We start from the raw sequence: 17,601 nt of genomic DNA, 5'->3' as shown, positions 1-17,601 counted from the left end.
TTCCTGGGATAATGGAAACTCCATATTTATACCATCCAATATGGCAGCCATTGGATTATGTGTGCCTGGTGAACACTGGAATGTGGTGAGTGCAATGTGGATTTGTGTTTATCCTTACTTTTAACAAGTACAAAGAGCCACATGAAGCTATTGGACAGCTCAGGGCTAGAGATCGGGAGTTGAGAAATAGCAGACTGAATCTCTCTCACTTCTTTTCTTCTTCCCCTGTTCTCTCTCACTTCCTATCTCCTCACACAGCCTGAGCTATTCATCCCCTTCCTTCCAGTTCCCTGCCTCCTCTTCTTTTGTATGAGTCTGGGTTCCACAGAAGGAAGCAGCAGGGATGATCACACCCAGCAAGGTGAAACAAGTTCCTTTGTAATCCCTGAGCTGAAAGACAAGACGAGTACCTGCTATAAATACAGCTGAATAAAGATCTTTCTCCAGATGGCTTCCATTGTTCCCCTCTTCCCTTATAGTATTCGTGCTGAGATAATTCCAAGCTTCTCAGATCCTCCATAGTTATAAAACATACCATTACCTCATTTTCATTTCATTAGATTTACAGGTCACAAGACTACTTTGATCTAAGCCAAGTTCATCATTAATGGTTTCACAATAGCAGTTTCAGTATAAGTCCCCCCCCCAACTTCCTACTTATGAATTCTTTTATCTCCTGCTTCCTACTTTTGACTCTCTAGTCTAGACAAGGGGGGCTAATGGAGCTCCCCTAACGCTAGTGTGCAGTCTCACATCCCTGAGGATGTACCCTGCATCCTCTGCTAGCTTCACAGCAAATGCACTAAGTGTGGTCATTTCTTTCCAAGCCATCTCATCCCAATGGATAGCACAGAAACAGTTGCCTGAGTTATACATATGATCCACCATTGGCTCCCCATGAATGCATTTCCATAGTGCCTTTTATTAGCTGTAGGGTGCAGTGGAATATACGGGCTTCGGAGTCCCATAGACATGGCTTTGGATCCTGTGTCACTTAACAATAGGGAAACTGAGTCTCAGCTTCATCAGCTGTGGGGTAGAGGGAAGAGGCATTTTGCAAGGTAGTGCCTTTCTAAAAGAAGCAGGCCACTGGATTCATTAAGAACAAGGATGCTGGCTAGGTACTAGTGGCTCGGGCCTATGGTTCCTAGTTGCTCAAGAGGCTGAAATCTGAGGATCGTGGTTCAAAGCCAGCCCAGACAAGAGAGTCTATGAGACTCTTATTTCCAATTAACCAACAAAAAGCCAGAAGTGGAGTTGTAGTTCAAGTGGTAATGTGCCAGCCTTGAACAAAAAAGTTAAGGGACAGTGCCCAAGACCTGAGTTCAAGCCTTAGTAGCAGTCCTCGCACCCCTACTCCCCACCAATAAAAAGGAACAAGAATGTTGCCACAAGTGCACTTCTCTGTGGCCTTGGGTAGTACTTGGGCAATACCGCTGAACCTCAGTGTTCTCATATATAAAGTGGGCTGATATGACCTGTGCTTTCGGATACTGGAAGAATTAAGTAAGGATATAAAGTTCTCATCCACTTGCCTGACTCAAAGAAAGTACTCACCCCTTCATGTGGGCTGAGAGGACCTCTTACCCCAGCCATCGACTACTTTTTTTTTTTTTAAGCAGATTAAGTGTTTTATGTGAGGTGGATTTTTCTGGTTGTCTGGAGAATTCTATGGGCCCTTCTCAGAAACAAAAACAGACCTGTAAATGCATGAAATATGACAGTGTCACAAAGGAAACCACCTATATTGGATCTCATACTGCCATACTGCCTCTCTTCTTTTGAGAGCCAGAAGATGAAACTAAATTATCACCTACACCATGATTTGGACTGGTTCTTTTAGGTAATCTCTCTTCTCTCAGAATTCTGAAGCTCCCAATAAGGAGAATGACTGCTATGAAGCCCAAACTAGGGACATAGATCATCCCAAGACACCCTGGGTTGTGTGAGGAGAGGCCCTTGCTCCAGCCCCTTGCCACCCCACAGACAGAACTGTCTGCCTTTCAGCTGGAACTGCCTGACCAAGTCCTTTCTGATGTCCTGATTCCCAGAAATCAGAAACAACAACAAAAAAAGAAAACGGTGGATTTAGATCACTTCGACCACTAAGGTTGAATCCGAAACACACATCCTTGAGATTCAGGCTCTTCCTACCTGGCCGGTTCCCCAGTCATAAACTGCACAAGGGAGACTTACCATCTTCCGCTTTAGTTCCTGTGAAGGGCTCTGAAAGTTAGTGACACCTGGGAAATGGCTTTTTGCTATGTTATCTCTGCAATTTTAATTACCCAGTCCAGTGGTTTGCAAACCTTAGAGAGCTATTTTGGGGGAAAAAAATAGATTCTCATGCTCTCGTGCTCATATTTCTAGCACTCAGAAGGCAGAGGCAGAACGGTGGTGAGTTGAAGGCTAGTCTGGGCTACATAGCAAGATCCCATCTCAAGCAAAACAAGCAACAGCAGCAAAATACATTTTCTCCATTTCTGCCCAGGAGTCACAGAATTAGAATCTCCTAAAAATCTCCAGCAAGCACCAACTTGCTGACCTGTGTTGTTCTCTGATACTATCATTTGCTTCTCTGTGTGATTATTTGCTGAAATTCCACAACAAAGAGACAAATTAGGCGATTGATTTTTGGAGAATTTCAAAGGAAAGGGGCATTAATCAACTTGATCTGGTCATCTTAATAGCATACACACAAGATAATTTTCTTTATCCTATAATAATAGACGCTTATGATCCTAGCTACTCAGGAGGCTGAGACCTGAGGATCATGTTCAAAGCCAGTCTTGGCAGACAAATCCAAGTAATTATTATCTCCAATTAACCAGCAAAAAGCTAGAAGTGAAAGTGTGCTTCAAGTGATAAGAGCCCCAGTTATAAGTGAAAAAGTCAAGCAAGAGTGCAAGGCCCTGCATTCAAGCTCTAGTACTAGCACACACAAAAAATAAGTTTTGGGGAAAAAAAATTTCCCAAGTATATTTCATGCAATTGTTGAAACAGAATGATTGAATGATTTATCAAAAGTAACAATTAGCAAAACCATATGAATTGCTTCAAAAAGTGGGTGATATTATTGCAACAATAGAGAGCCCTAAATTTGACCCTCTTTTAGAAAAGAATGCTATATGACAAAGAGCCAATGCACACACTTGGAGATCCAGGCCTGATTCTGGGAGCTTTGTGTTGTGATATGTGCATACTACCTCCTTTTAACATACTTCTTACTGCTGAGAATATGGCCTAGTGGCAAGAGTGCTTGCCTCGTATACATGAAGCCCTGGGTTCAATTCCCCAGCACCACATATACAGAAAATGGCCAGAAGTGGCGCTGTGGCTCAAGTGGCCGAGTGCTAGCCTTGAGCAAAAAGAAGCCAGGGACAGTGCTCAGGCCCTGAGTTCAAGCCCCAGGACTGGCAAAATAAATAAATAAATAAATAAATAAAACACTTCTTACTGACCTCATGATGCATGCACTATTCTTACCCACTCTCTGCAGCTGAAGCAAAGGAGTGGTAGAGAGGTTAAAGAATAGCCAAAGTTTTCCCAGCTAGGATGTGGGGGAAAGGAGAAATGAACCTAGACTATTAGGATCAACACCTTAGGTTTGAATATACCAAGATATTATAAAATGATAAATTCTCCCCCAGAGACTTGAGTCAAGGAATTCAGAGCAATGGAGATCTGTTTGCTTGACCCACGAGCTAACCTCCCTATTAAAATGAGAAGCACAGGCAGGTCCTAGGGGGCTGTCCAGTCCAGTCGAGCTATAGTCCTCTGTCTCCACTCTCCTTGCCTCTCTCGGCCAGTCCCATGGTCCAGGACTCTCATCAGAGCCAGCACTAACAAATGTGGATTGCCTTGACTCTTATCAGTTCTTATGAGTCCTTTGAGAATTAGATGTATTCATCTTTCTGCCTAGAAAAATGCATCTATGTGCATAATGTTGGAGCTGGGGGTGGCTAGTCAAGAGTAGCTTTAGAAAAATAAATTCTGGCTGAAAATCAAAACCACAAGGAAAATTTTCAATCTAATAAGAATAGTTATTATCAAAAAAGATTAGAAAAAAACAAATACTGGTGAGGATGCAGAGAAAAGGGAACTTTAATACTCTGTTGGCAAGAGTATAAATTAGAACATCTATTACAGAAAACAGTATAGAGATTCCTCAAAAACTAGAAATAGAACTACCATTATCAGAAATAGAAATCCCATTATCAGGCATAATCCAAGGAAACTTTAATCATAGATCCATCTGACAGAAATCAGGTAGCATCTACCGCAGCTGAATTTCATTTTATGTCAAACTTTGAGCCCCCCAGTGAAATGTTAGAAGCTACACAATAGTAGAGTATCCTTAGGCTTGATGAGAACTCCTTATCCCGGAAGACACTGCTAATTGTGAAAAGCACATGTCTGAGCACAAAGCTACAAAGTTTCATTATGGGCATGTAACATACTCTCCATAGGACCACGAGCAAATTAAATGATCTCATCTTCCGCATCTGTAAAATTGGCATCCAATACATAGGGCTATTTTGAGACTCAAATGAGATTTGTAAGGGATTTAGTGTAGGGTAGGCATACAATAAATGTTACCTATTGTGTAAAGCAAACATCTAAATGGAAAAGCACGAAGTCTGAATGTGTATTTCTATGTAACACTCTCTCCCTATAGACCTAACCAGCTCCTCTATCATCAAAGACTCATCACATATTGTGTTATTATGACATGTTTAGCACTCATATTCTCTAATGGATTGTGAGCTCCCTGAGGACAAGAATTTATCTGCACAACCAAGCACATAGTAAGCACTCTTTAAATGCTTATCAAGTGGATCAATGAATGTTTTAGCTTAAATTGATGACTCAAGTGCAAGAAACCAACCATATTTTGAACTGAGCTCGATTATCTTGATAACCTCATGGATTTTCTTAAATTTTCATACTCTAGGATCTATTTTACAGAAGAATGACAATGAACATTTTGGAGCATCTATTTGTCTTTGTACTTTCACAGAGTCTATTATAAAACAGTCATTTCGATGACCATCTTACCTGTGAGGAAACTAAGGTTCTAAGTCACTCTGAGGGTTCCTATTTCTTTCCATGACAGCACTTACAGTTTGCAGTTACTCAAGTATATATATATTTTTCAGTACTAGAGTTGGAACACAGAGCCTTGCTTGCTAGGGTAGCTCTCAATCACTCAGTGACACACACTCCCAGACTTTTTATGCTTTAGCTGTTTTCAGATAGAATCTCCATTGCACCCCTGCAGGGCTTGGACAGCAACCCTCCTACTTATGTCTCCCCTGTGGCTGAGTTTAGAGGCAGGGTCATCGCACAAGACTGTTTTGGTTTGTTTGTTTTGGGGTTTGTTGGTGTGTTTTTTTTCCCCTAAATTCTATCTTTCCGCCAGACTAATTTCCAAGAGAGCAGCCAATCAGCTAGGTAAGCACATTGCCATGAAAAATGCCTATCAACTAGGTGGATAACAGTAAAGTTACAAGGCCATTAGAGATAAAAACAAACAAACAAACATTCAGTGGGTAAATGAGTGAACCTATGAGAAACGGAGCCTCCGTAGTTAAACTTCCACAGCCAGAGTTTTGACTCTGCACGCGCTGCTCAAAAACCCTAAGACTCTTATGGAGGTCTGGGGAGTTTCCAGGCCTGCCTGGTTCACACAGCCATGGCTGTGATTACTGGAGTGCATTTGGGATTGATTGAGAAAATTTCATTCCCTGCGACGAACACACTCTATAGACTGACTGGGGGGGGGGGGGGGAGGGAGGACGACAGATGGGAACACAGCGTTTTACACGCTTGGCGGGGGTCGGCAGTGACATTCTGGGGAATTCGCTTCTGACACTGGACCCGACTGTTGCACGGAGAAATAACTCGAGGAGAGCCCGTGACCGCGTCTTCAGAAGCCCGGGGCCCGGCGTCCGGGGGTGGGTAGGGCGTCCGGGGAGCGCGCGGCCAACGCAACCCATTTAAATGTAAATTGAACCACGGCTTCCCTCGCTCCCTTTGTCCCCGGCCAGTCCGGTTCCCCGACACGCACCGGTGCAGCAGCGCGGGGTTGTGTTTTCGGTTCGACGCGACGAAACCCAGATATTTTGGGGAGGGGGGGGGTTAAACGTTCCATTTCCACATTTTAGGAGGAGGCCCGCTCACTGGAAACAGAAGGCTCAGCCCAAGTCCGCCGAGGGGCGGGCGGGCGGCCAGGGACGCCGTTACTAGGCAACGGCCCGGCGTTCCCAACCGTCCCCCGCGGCCTCCCGCCGTCGCCCGCGTCGTCAAGGAGACAGACGCCTCAAGTCCGTCTTGCCGTAAACACGCGCGCTCTTGCGACACCGCCGTGCCTTCCGCTGCGTGCGCGCCCTATATCCAACACCCCCCCCCCACCGTCACTCTCCGCCCTGGCCGCCATTGCCTCGTGCCCGCGCCGGTCGGTTGGTGGAGTCTTTGTCCTACGGCGGGCTGAGGCGACAGCGACAGCTGAGGGCCTGAGGAGACGGAGCGTCCAGGATCCCGCCGCCGTGCTGGTAACGGTGAGTGCCGGGAAGCGGTGGCCGTCCGCCGAGGCGTAGGGTTGACGGGCCGGCGGTTGAGGGGAGGCTGAGGCGGGAGGGCCGGTGGACGCGCGGCCGCGGCCTCTCTTCTCCCGGGCGCGCGCGGGGCCTGCGCATGCCCGGAGCGGGGCGCGGCCGCCGCCGCCGCCCGCTCCCGTCCGGCCCAGGCCCGGAGTCGGGCCTGCGCTGGCAGTCCGCGGTGGGCGGAGGTCGGCGGACGGCGGCGCGCCGGCGGTGCGCGCGCGAACTGTCGGTGGGACCCCCGGGTCTCCTGTGTCGAGCCGGGCCGCGCCCCTCCTCGCTCCCTGCGGACGCGCGGCGGTGGCGCAGGCAGGGTTCGAACCCGCGCTTGGCGGCGGCCGGTTTCGGGGTAGCGGGGGTGGGGGGGGGCGTGGGGTCACTGCGCGGCGTCCTGGGAGAGCTGTCCCCGTCACGTCGCCGCCTCGGGGAACTTCCCTGACGGCACCCGCGAGGCTTCGTCCGGTCGTGCGACACCCCGCCTACCCCGAGGACGGGACGAGGACCTGGGTCACACCCCGCTGGCTCCCCCGGGGTCCCGACGCGGGCCCCTTGCGCTCCCCAGTAACGGCGTCTCCCCGGTGTCGGCCCCTCGCGTCGCGCCCCGACGGTGACCCGCCACGCACGGCTCGTTCCTTTAAGCGGACCCTCCCCGTGGCTTTCTTAAACGCATGTGTTGAGAGCGGGAAAACTTCCCTCGCCAGTCCCGTAACGGGAAGCCCGTGATCTCCCTCATGCTCGTAAACAAAACGATAATAAACACCTGTCTGTTAAAACCAACACTGCGTCCTGGCTCCTCTTGAAGTTCCTCCGCACCCCACACCTTGGGAAACGCTGCCCTAGCAGTTCCGGGCTGGTTGTGCCGTCCCTGTGGCTTTCATTCATTCGGTAAGCCGAATTCCCCACATCCCCTGCGGCGTAGCACATCCCAGGAAACGGTGAAACGGCATCTCCGGGGTGGGGGGGGGACATTTCATAAACCTGTTATTGCTGACTTGGAAATGGTAGCCCCCGGGGGAACTGCAGGAACTGTCCCCCCTGATGTGACGACTCCTGGGTTCTTCCTACAGCACTGTACGTACAGCAGTTCCACCGATGGTTGACGTTTCTGGCGACTTTGATGGAGTTTGGGTGGTTTTATTGGGTTTTGACGACTCTGGATTTAATGTCCTCCGTGTGAGTCAGCCTGGATGTGAGCGCTAACTTTGTGTCACCTGTGCCTACCCAGGAAAGGCCAAGCTTTGCATTGTGGAAATGGTGGAGGTCACTTGGCTATTTGTTAGGGTCCGTTCTTTCCTTCATTCTGGTTTATTTGCTGTCCTTCAGCTCATCTAGATTTTTTAAAAAGCCAATCTTAACATAAAACATAGAAACGCCAGTTTTCTTTTTCATGTGTGCTGGAGAAATATTGTAAGATTTGGCGAAGTCTTTAGAGATGCAGGCTACTCAGTGCTTGTGAACACACTTAAAAGTAGGCATTGCTAATTTGTAAATTAGTCGTGTGTTCTTAAGCTCTGTTTTTGTGTGAGAACACATTTGCTTGAAATTTGTAAAGGAAATTGAGAAAAAGCAACCCAGACCATCACTCCCTATCCCCACACACATACACCATAGTCTGTTTTTTGTTTCAAGTTGTATTCTAACGTGATGCTTATATCCCTATAACTTCAGGTGGAAACCAGAAGGATCAAGGTTCAAGACTAGCTCGGGCAAAAGTTAGTGAGACCTCCATCCCAACACCACCAACAAAAAAACTGCATAGTGGCTGGCTCCTGTCATCTCAGCTGTGAGCTCGCAAGTAGAATTTGGTCCAGGCTTGTTGGGACAAAATATTCAACATCCTACATGAAAAATAAAGTAAAAGGGGTTAGGGGTTGTGGCCTAGAAAGTGCCAGGCCCTGCGTTCAAATCCATTACTGCCTCCTCTCCCCAAGAAGTCATATTCTTAAGTTGCTACCTTGGTATAATAACAAAGTAGGACTTGTATAAGAATAAGGTATTTTGGGAGGCTGGGAATATGGCCTAGTGGCAAGAGTACTTGCCACGTATATATGAAGCCCTGGGTTCCTCAGCACCACACATATAGAAGAGGCCAGAAGTGGTGCTGTGGCTCTAGTGGCAGAGTGCTAGTCTTGAGCAAAAAGAAGCCAGGGACAGTTCCTAGGCCCTGAATCCAAGCCCTGGGACTGGCCAAAAAACAAAAACAAAACCAAGAATAAGGTATTTTTTCAAGGGCTGGGAATATGGCCTAGTGGCAAGAGTGCTTGTCTCATACACATGAAGCCCTGGGTTGGATTCCCCAGCACCACATATATAGAAAATGGCCAGAAGTGGTGCTGTGGCTCAAGTGGCAGAGTGCTACCTTTGAGCAAAAAGAAGCCAGGGACAGTGCTCAGGGCCTGAGTCCAAGGCCCAGGACTGGCAAAAAAAAAATAAATAAATAAAAGTATTTTTCCAAAGCACTTTTGTATAGTGGGGAATTTGACTTTACTCGAGTTCAGTTCTAAACTCCAACACATGGAGCTTTATCTGCCAGTGCTCAAAGCTAAAAATAAACATCTTTTAGGAAGGCTTGAGAAGCCTCAGGAGAAAAAGTTTGATATGAAATTTCATTTTAAATAACCATTGCAAGCATACCATGTCTGTGGCCTGCAGATGGCAGTGCTTTTGTAAGCTTGTTGCTATAGAAAGACTGGGAATTAGTTGTATTTTTGAGAGTAAAAACTTTTGAAGTTTTAGCAAGGATTTAGTAAAAGGATTTGTCCCATCCATCCCAGGGGACCATGCGGAGATAGTCATGGACAGGAAAAGGTTCATAAGGAGGTTTATTAGTGGGGCCATATCTCCCATGGGAGAGGGAGCAACATGGCAGCTGCATCTTATCCAGGTGGCAGCTTCTCTGGGGCTAAAGGGGAAGTAGGTAGGTCTTAATGGGGAATAGAAGTGGCCCATTATAGTTCTAGGGCAGGGAATTTAGGTGTGCATCGGGGGGCTAATGGGAGGAGCTGAGGACCTAAGGCGGGGGAAATGCTAACATTTAGTATAATAATATAAAGTAAGGAAAAATGAAAAAAAATTGTTGTTCCCCGTATATAAAGTGGGAGTAAAGATTCAAATGGTGGCTTATACTTAGGGACTTTATACTTGCCGAGTTGGGAGAATTCGCCCTAAATCTTAAGAGCTTGGTTTTGGATTGGTAAAGTGGGTTCTGTTTACTCTCCTAAAACATGGAGTATATGATTTAGGGGGATAATAGGTGATTTGGGGACTTTTAACAAGTATGCCTTCCAGATCCGGTTATCTGTCTCTTTAACCATCCTAAAGAGTTTATAGCTTTGAGTGTGTACCAACATACACACCAAGGCTTGAATTCAAGGCATCTTACTCAAACTCAACTTGTTTGTTCACAGCTGCCTCCTTCAATCTGGCCTTTTTGCTGGTTAGTTTGTGATGGAATCTTAAGGACTTTTCTGTTGAGCTACCTTCAAATTTCAGTCCTCTAGGACTCAGCCTCCTGGATAGAAAGAATTATAGGTGTGAGCCCCCAGCACCCAGCTTTTTTTTTTGGAGGGGGGGTAGTGGTCTTAGTATGGAGCTTGAACCCAGGGCCTTAGGTTTATTAGGCAGCTATTCTACCACTTGAGGCATATACCCAGAGTTTATAGCTTTTTAATATATCACAAGAGTAGGTAGATGTAGACAGCCTCTACTGTCTTTTATTTATAACTTAATATCTAAAAGTAGGTGTGGTTGGAAGGGAACTAGTTAGTCTAAAAAGCCCGTAAAAAGGGAAAACCTTCAGAGGAAATATATTTAGCTTTTAGTTCCCTTCATTTACATTGTTCTCTTGTTTTTGAGTCTCTTCATGGAGAGTAGTACCTCTATTCCTATAAATTCTTGGTTGCTGTTAGTTGTAGTGATAGAACACACAGCTAGCAGTACATACAATAAATGTCAATGCATTTGCTCTTGCCAGTCATCTTGTATCAGATAGTAAACACCCAGGAAAGTAACAACTTAGTGTTTTCTTGTCCTGTTCCCCCCACATTTAGAAGATCACATATGTAGTAGAACATATTAAAGAGAAAATTATTGATGATAAAAGGAAAATTAGGAAATGTTGAGGCACAGTGGGTGTCCTTACGCCAGAACTTCTCATAGGTGTTTATATGCTACAGATTATATGCAATGTGCATGTCCAAGGGAGTACAATCTTATTATGCCTTTTTCTCCCATGAATGACTTGAGATGATAATGCTCCCCCAAATAGACTGCGTTCTACACCCTTATTTACTCTTTGTACCTTGTGATTTATTGATGATTATCATGTGTCTGAAATAAGTACTTTTAAAGCTCAGAGTTACCTTGTGCTGAAACATTTGTCCTATGAACAACATATACATTTGTCTAGACGGTCCATTCTTTTTTTTTTTTTTTTTTTGCCAGTCCTGGGCCTTGGACTCAGGGTCTGAGCACTGTCCCTGGCTTCTTCCCGCTCAAGGCTAGCACTCTGCCACTTGAGCCACAGCGCCGCTTCTGGCCGTTTTCTGTATATGTGGTGCTGGGGAATCGAACCTAGGGCCTCGTGTATCCGAGGCAGGCACTCTTGCCACTAGGCCATATCCCCAGCCCCAAGACGGTCCATTCTTAAACTGTTGAATTGAAAAGGCAGTGCCCAGGGGCTAGGAATATGGCCTAGTGGCAAGTGTGCTTGTAGCCCTGGGTTCAATTCCTCAGCACCACATATATAGAAAATGGCCAGAAGTGGCGCTGTGGCTCAAGTGGCAGAGTGCTAGCCTTGAGCAAAGAGAAGCCATGGACAGTGTGCTCAGGCCCTGAGTCCAAGGCCCAGGACTGGCAAAAAATAAATTAATAAAATAAAAATACCAGCATATCTAGGCACTGGTGGCTCATACCTCTCATCCTAGCTTCTCAGGAGGGTGAGATCTGAGGATCAGAGCCAGCCCAGGCAGTAAAGTCCATGAGACTCCAATTAAAAGTCCATGAGATTCCACTAGAAAACCAGAAGTGAAGCTGTGGCTCTAAGTTCATAGAGCAAAAGAGCTCAGGGACAGCACCCAGGCTTTTGAGTTCAAGCCTCACAACCACCAAATACATACAAATGCACATGTACACACACACATATACCGGCATACCTGCTGCTTTTAAAATAGTGGTTTTGTTACCACCAGATATGAATATAGGATTATGGTCATTTTCATTCTTTATCCTATCACTTTTTTTAAAAAAAAGGAAAGAGCTAACAGGTCAGGTGACAGAACAGAAGACACTGTATGAAAGGAAACGTACTCATTACTTGACTCATGTAATTGTAATCCCTCTGTATATCATCTCTATAATAACAAATTATAGATTAATTATAAAATAAATTTCCCTTCTAAGAACTAAAACTTTTCCTAACCATAAGACTGAACTCTTGTATATAAGACATTATTGACAAACATACTTAAGTACTAGCTGCTTAGTTAGATTGGATAACGAATGTCTTATATCTTTAGTTTTAGTAGTCCCTACTTTGCTTCTGTATTGGTTGCATTATTGAATATTAAATCAGTGCTGTAGCAGCTAGTGAGCAAATACTGAGAATTTTGTGGGGGGTTTTTTGTTTGTGTTTTTTTGGTTTTTTTTTTTTTTTTTTTGGCCAATCCTGGGCCTTGGACTCAGGGCCTGAGCACTGTCCCTGGCTTCCTTTTTGCTCAAGGCTAGCACTCTGCCACTTGAGCCACAGGCACCACTTCTGGCCATTTTCTGTATATGTGGTGCTGGGGAATCAAACCCAGGACCTCATGTATATGAGGCAAGCTCTCTCACCACTAGGCCATATCCCCAGCCCCAATACTGAGAATTTTGAATTACAAGTAATTTGACTTTGAGTATAGCCAATTATGCAGTTGGACTTGGAGATACTAAAAAACACAATTTTATAGCATCTGTTTAGGGTGAGAGATGATACAAGAATCTTTTTTCCAAAATTTCATACCAAAAGAAAAAATATATTAGAAAAACAGGATCTTAAAACTTTTAAAACATAGAACTATAAATATATAATCGAATCTCTTGTAGCCACTGAGAAACTAACCTTAGGGCAGCACTTAGCAAACTCTGACCAGTCTCTGGGCTTGGGAATATAGCATGCATGGGTCCCTAGTTTCAGTCTCCAGCACTATAGGGAAAAAAGGAAGAAAAGGAAGGAGAGAGAGAGGAAGGGAAAGAAGCTGGGGGGGGGGTGTGTGACATACACTACTGTGGGGTAAATGTTTCCAAAGATATGGGAACTTTTTTCTTCCTGCATGTATTACATCCTGCATGTATTACTTCACACTACCTGGTCAAGTGCTCTGCCACTTGAATCATACTTCCTGTTTTTGTGATAGTCTTGCTCAGGCCAGCCTGGACTGGGGGTCAGCTTACTTGTGCTTCTTTGTGTCACTAGGATGCCCAGTTATGTATCACAGTGCCCAGCCATTGTGCCTCCTAGGTAGCTAAGACAACAGGCTAGTTCCACCCCACCCAGCCATTGGTTCTGATGGTAGCTTACCAACTCGTTACCTGGCTAGTCTTGAATCATGACCCTCCCAGTCTCCGCTTCCCAAGTAGAAGGATTACAGGCCACTGTAGCCCTCAAGAAGCAAGACTTCAAGCCCCATGTGCCAAGCAATACTGACAGCTCTGTTTTGCAAAATTTACAACTTTCATTAGCTAAAGAAATAGATAGCATGCTATCAAAAAGAGACAAACTCGATTAGTATTTTTTTCTTCATTTTTGCAAACTGGATAATTGGAAGAAGCAGTTTAACACTTGGGGTGGGGGGTGCACATTCACAGGTCATGGGGCTTAAACTCAGCCTGGGCACTATCTCTGAGCTTCTTTTGCTCAAGGCAGTGTTCTACCACTTGAGCCACAGCTCTACCTCCAGCTTTTTCTGAATGGTTCATTGGAGATAAGTCTCACTGACTTTCCTGCAAGGTCTAGCTTCAAACTGAGATCCTCAGATTTTAGCCTCGTGAGTAGATAGGATTACAGGCGTGAGCCACTGGTGTCTAGCCAGATTACTTTAAAACATAATCAGATGAAATTAAAGTGGTAGACTGCCCACTCCTGTGAAAAGAGAATAGTGACCTTATAATCATTTATTATTAGTAACTTTAGTACTCTAGAAACATTAGTTGATGATTCCATTTCCTCTGGAATTAGCAGTGTGCTTATACTTGTTATACTGTTTGTTTGGTTTTGTTTTTTTGCCAGTCCTGAGGCTTGAACTGGGCCTGAGCACTGTCCCTGGCTTCTTTTTGCTCAAGGCTAGACCTCTACCACTTGAGCCACAGTGACACTTCCAGCCTTTTCTATGTATGTGGTGCTGAGGAATCGAACCCAGGGCTTCATGTATACGAGGTGAGCACTTTACCACTAGGCCCTATTCCCAGCCCCACTTGTTATACTGCTTAAAGGGATTACATGTTTACAAATTTTAGTGATTTTTTGTGACATTTTCTTTGTAATATGGATTACTTCCTTATGAGCACTTGTTTAGGAAGATTACTAATTGGTAGACCTAACTTATAATGTATAAGCTAAAGAATAAGTAGGTAATAGAATAATAGTTCCTACGTGGATCACCTGAGAAATTTGTTAAAACTACAGATTCCTAGGCTTAATATTCAGATTCTATAAGTTTGAGATAAGGCTTAGAGTTTGATTTTTTTTTTTTTTTTTGGCCAGTCCTGGGCTTTGGACTCAGGGCCTGAGCACTGTTCCTGGCTTCTTCCTGCTCAAGGCTAGCACTCTGCCACTTGAGCCACAGCGCCGCTTCTGGCCGTTTTCTGTATATGTGGTGCTGGGGAATCAAACCTAGGGCCTCGGGTATCCGAGGCAGGCACTCTTGCCACTAGGCTATATCCCCAGCCCCTGATTTTTTTTTTAACTATCTTTGCAGATGGTGAGGATAAATCTTCACTATATATGTGTGTGACTGAACACACATACACAGGTATGCATGTATGAGTAAATGAATGAAGAGGAGTAGAATTAGTTTACACAACCATGCATAAACTAATGAACTGTACATTTAAAAATAGAGACAATGGTGGGGGTATACGTCAGTAGTAGAGTACTTAGCAAGCTTGAGGCCCTCACTTCCATCTCCATCTCTACTGAAAAAAGGGGCAGGTGATCATTTTTTTTTTTGTTACATACTCTTTTAAAAAGAATAAGGAAGAATAGTTTGCACTTTCTTTCTGACTGAATAGTAGATTGAGCTAATTGATGGATGGCTATTAGTTACTGGCTCCCCTGGTCACTAATCCATTTTACATCCTTTTATTAAAGGTAAAATATGACCTTTTATCATTTTTTCTCGCCTATTTTTTCAGTATCAAACTAATTTTCTCTTAATAAAATTACTATAATAGGAAATATTTTGAGTAGGTTAAATATTGCCTCTGACTTTTAGGAAACTATACATACGGTAAAAATTCATTAATTTGGCTTGTCCAGTATTCTTTGGTAATTCAATCCATAGCCTTCTAACAGGCCCTCTTCCACCAATATCTTCCTTTTCTATAGCAAAGGGTTTTGCAGCCTACATTTAGTCTTATTTATTTATTTAGCCAGTCCTGGGCCTTGGACTCAGGGCCTGAGCACTGTCCCTGGCTTCTTTTTACTCAAGGGTAGCACTCTGCCACTTGAGCCACAGCGCCACTTCTGGCCATTTTCTGTATATGTGGTGCTGGGGAACCGAACCCTGGGCTTCATGTATACGAAGCAAGCACTCTTTGCCACTAGGACATATTCCCAGCCCTACATTTAGTCTTAACATTCACTTCACTTGCCATCCATTTCTCTTCTTCCTATCCCCATGTTCTCAATTAAACTTATAGTTTCCTGATTTACTATGTCCTTCACACCAGCCCGTACTTTTGAATGTACTAGGATGACTTTTTCTGATAAACTATTTATAATCAAGTTTTAAATGTTACTTTTAGGCCTTCTCTGCATCATCCTCAGATCACACATATATGTTCTTCACAGTCTTTTTTGTGCCCAGCTCCTCTCCTCTGCTACATATAAACAAAATTAGCCCTCATTATCTCTGCCATAATCCTCCTTTGTATTGTAATTGTTCTGTACATGAACCTCTAGCTCATTCTCACTTTCACTCTCTCTCTTTTTTCTTCCCTTTCTTTTTCTTTTTTTTTTTTTTTTGCTGGTCTTGGAGCTTGAAACTCAGAACCTGGATGCTGTCCAGAGCTTTTTTGTGTTCAAGGCTAGAGCCCTATCCCTTGAGCCACAACACCCCACTTTCAGCTTTTTCTGAGTAGTTTATTGGAGTCTAACTGACTTTCCTGCCTGGGCTGGCTTTGAACCTCTATCCTCAAATTTCAGCCTCTTGAGTAGCTAGGATTATAGGCATGAGCTACCAGCACCCAGCTCTACCTCTCATATTAAACGTGAACTCCTTTAAGTTAGGGACGTAAGCCAATACTTGTTATCTTCATGTATCTGAGGCCTAGTACTGAAACAGAATTAGGCCCTGGGCCAGTCTGTCCTCTCAGGGCCAAACCAACATGTCCCCTGCCCTCCCACACCAGGATTTAGCTCACTCCAGTCACCTATGCAATCAGGCACCTCTGGCCAGGAGCACATCTGCACACGCACCCAGGCTCAGGTCTGGCAGATGTGCACATAAGGGACTTAAGAGGGAATTACAATTTTCCTGTCCCAATTTTTCTTGATCTCCTGTAAGAGCTCCCGTGTACTTAACAGTTGTACTTAAAATCAGTGTTCCAGGTTAAGGCAAAGCTGAAAGGCAGGAAGACTGCCTTAGTTCAGCTATGGGCTTAATAAAGCATTTGGTTGTTTCAATGATTATAAGAGGTCTTTATCCCTTTGAGAGGCATTAGCTCTTAATGGGCTAATTCATTCTACCTTTTTCCACACTTACTAAATAACCAAGTATCACCAGTTTCAACAGAGATGTAATCCTTTTAAGTTGTTCCCTTTTCCCTGCCAGACATGCAGATTCTGATTCCAGAGTTAAGGCTTCTCAAAGTGTTTACTAAAAAGTTACTTTTTGGTGTATGAAAAGAAACCAGTTAGCCATGTGGTTCAAAGCCAGCCCAGGCCAGAAAGTCCCTATGAGACTCCTATCTCCAATAAGCCACTCAAAAACTAGAAGTGGTGCTGTGCTTCAAGCCTTGAGCACAAAGGCTCAGGGACAGTGCCCTGAGTTCAAGCCCCACACTGACAGAAGAAAAAAAGGAGAGACAATTCATTAGAAGTTGAGATCCTAATTCCCACTAAACCTTTTTTCAGTGTGCCTAGTAGCAACTGAACCTTCTAGTCTGCAGGAAAGTTCAGGAAACTCCCGCAATAAAAGGCTGGGGAACCTAAGTGCCAGTGGCTCCCACCTGTAATCCTAGATCATTGTTTGACTGGGCAGCCCTCACAGCAAAGTCCATGAGGCTCTTATCTCTACTACCAATAAGCCAGAAGTGGACCTGTGGCTCAGGTGGCAGAGCACTAGCCTTGAGCAAAAGAACTCAAGGACAGTGACCATATACTGAGTTCAAGTCCCAGGACCAGCACAAAATAAATGGGTAAAAGGCTGGGTAATTGCAATGATTACAGGGGACACCCCCTATAAAATCACTGCTTGTTTATTCATTCTATTCATTGAGATGGAAGAAAACATCTGTATTTAAGAGAATTGGGTTAAGGATTCTTTTTTTTTTTTTTTGGCCAGTCTTGGGGCTTGAACTCAGGGCTGAGCCCTGTCTCTGGCTTCTTTTTGCTCAAGGCTACCACTCTTCCAACTTGAGCCACAGCGCCACTTCTGGCCTCTTCTATATATGTGGTACTGAGGAATGGAACCTAGGGCTTCATGTTTATGAGGCAAGCACTCTTGTCACTAGGCCATATTCCCAGCCCCGGGTTAAGGATTCTTAGTAAAAGGAATTTACAAGGGTATGGGGTAGAATTTGC

The 17,601-nt window shown here is 44.6% G+C and overlaps 1 protein-coding gene across 2 annotated transcripts in view; it reads left to right on the top strand.

Annotated features, from left to right (window-relative positions):
* Positions 1 to 6,425: 6,425 nt before the first annotated feature.
* The window catches only part of Ncoa5 (nuclear receptor coactivator 5), a 38,472-nt gene continuing 27,296 nt past the window's right edge, over positions 6,426 to 17,601 (top strand). For both annotated transcript variants that reach the window (XM_048349535.1, XM_048349537.1), the window contains exon 1: positions 6,426 to 6,560. The gene's annotated coding sequence lies outside the window, so the exon portion shown is untranslated. The remainder of the gene's footprint in view (positions 6,561 to 17,601) is intronic.

The sequence above is a fragment of the Perognathus longimembris genome, chromosome 6, assembly GCF_023159225.1.
Source record: "Perognathus longimembris pacificus isolate PPM17 chromosome 6, ASM2315922v1, whole genome shotgun sequence".
Lineage (NCBI taxonomy): Eukaryota > Metazoa > Chordata > Mammalia > Rodentia > Heteromyidae > Perognathus > Perognathus longimembris.
This window is presented reverse-complemented; position numbering and strand designations above follow the sequence as displayed.